Source organism: Budorcas taxicolor, chromosome 11 (assembly GCF_023091745.1).
Source record: "Budorcas taxicolor isolate Tak-1 chromosome 11, Takin1.1, whole genome shotgun sequence".
Taxonomy (NCBI): Eukaryota; Metazoa; Chordata; class Mammalia; order Artiodactyla; family Bovidae; genus Budorcas; species Budorcas taxicolor.
In genome coordinates, this window is record NC_068920.1 from 111,582,963 (window position 1) to 111,585,154 (window position 2,192).

Genomic DNA, 2,192 nt, shown 5'->3' on the forward strand with positions numbered 1-2,192 from the left:
GACTGAGCAACTTCACTTTCACTTTTCACTTTCATGCATTGGAGAAGGAAATGGCAACCCACTCCAGTGTTCTTGCCTGGAGAATCCCAGGGACAGAGGAGCCTGGTGGGCTGCCGTCTATGGGGTCGCACAGAGTCAGACATGACTGAAGTGACTTAGCAGCATATATATATATATATATATATATATATATGTATGTATAATACATATGATATTTTCTCTGGAGAATCCTGACCAACACACAAAGCTGACAAGCTGACAAAATTTAGGTATTCACTAGGAGAGCAGGAGAAAGATGTGGAAATTTAAAGCATCCTTTGAATTAGAAGTCTCCTTTAAGAGCAGAAAGTCTTGTAAAGAATTCCTTGCCCTGGTATGATTGACTTTCCTTTATAATTATTAAATAGAGAAAGAGGGCTAATTCTTATTGACTAGGAAGAACACTTCAGCAATGTTCAAACTTTGCACAATAAATTTAAAAAATGTAATATGCTATCACCATTCATAACCTTTTTTTAAACTGGATTTAATTCAGATAACTATTTAGGCTTCAGAACAATAGACTTCCAAATATTTTAAACAGATCCACATAGACCTTATCCTACCATAAGGGATTTAGCTCCAAGAGGATGGTAAGTGCTACAGCTGTGAAGATGACTACAGAAATGTAAATAAATGACAGATGGGAAATAATGGAGAAAAACTACAAACCCAAGTGGATAGCCTAAAAATTCCTCTGCCAACTTGGTAATTAAACTGAGAAGTTTATAAGGCAAGCTGAGAATCACATATTTGTGGAGAAAGGCAAAACTGTATGAATATCTCAGGGCTCTGACTGGAAAACCTAAACTGAGAATAGGATAAGGCCTGTGAAAACTGATGAAGGAAAAAAGGAAACCTTTGAAAGAAGATAAATCAATACAAATGAGATATAGGAACACTATTTGAAGCATATAGTATGATATTATCATATGCCAAAATTTTATTTGAGTAATTTGGATATAGGAAATAAACAAATGAAAGACACATGGAAAGGGATTAATCATTAGGGATCAGATACTGTACAACAAGTGTTTTATATTATGTATATTGAATACCTATAATTTAATATATATTATATGTACACATAATCTATGCTCTGTGTGTGGGTGTGTGTGTGTGTGTGTGTATGTTTTTTTTCCTCATAATAGCCTTGGAGGATATTATTATTTTTATCTAGGAGACAGGAATTCAAGTCACTTAATTTTCCAAGTCACACAGTTTGGAGAATTGACCCTGAACTCATTTTCATTTTGTTTTATTTTTTTAACAGAATAAGGGATTTAATTATTTATTTTTAAGTTAATTTTTACTGAAATATAGTTGATTTACAATTCTGTGTTAGTTTATGTTGTTCATCAAGTGAATCATTTTTACTTATACATATAACCACTTTCTAGATTCTTTTCCCATTTAGGTCACTATAGAGTATTGAGTAGAGTTCCCTGTGCTATATGGTAGGTCTTCATTAGTTATCTATTTTATATATAGTAGTGAGTATATGTCAATCAGAGTTTCCCAGTTTATTTCTCCTCCCTTTTTCCCCTTGGAAACCATAAGTTTGTTCTATATCTGCTATTCTATTTCTGTTTTGTAAATAAGTTCATTTGTACCTGTTTTTTTTTTTTTTTTAGTTTCCACATATAAATGATGTCATATGATACTTGTCTTCCTTAATCTGACTGACTTCACTCAGTATGATAAATCATTTCAACTTTCAGTCTTTGACATGGAACAAATCTGTCCCACAGTGGATTGAAAGTATCTTTAAAATAAAGAAGAATTATGATAGGTTGAAACTTATAAAAATTATTATTTCCCTTTGTACGCAGATATGGTTTGAAGTATCAGAAAGTGGAGGAGTTAATTCTGTGCTAGAGTGAGCATAAGAGAAGCCTATATGGATAAGACAGTATCTATCAGCCTGCAAACTCAGAATGACTGTTCTTCTCTGTCTTATCCCATGTTTTATACCTTGGACTGTATATGTCAAGTATTTGGTAACTGCTCAATAAATGTTTGTTGGGTAAACTAATTTGGGACCAGTTTGCAAATAATGAAGTCACTAGGTTATAAATAATACATGGTTGTATTCTTTTTAAGTCTCCAACTGTATCAGACCCACTTTCACCTACTTAGTTATTACCTTCTCA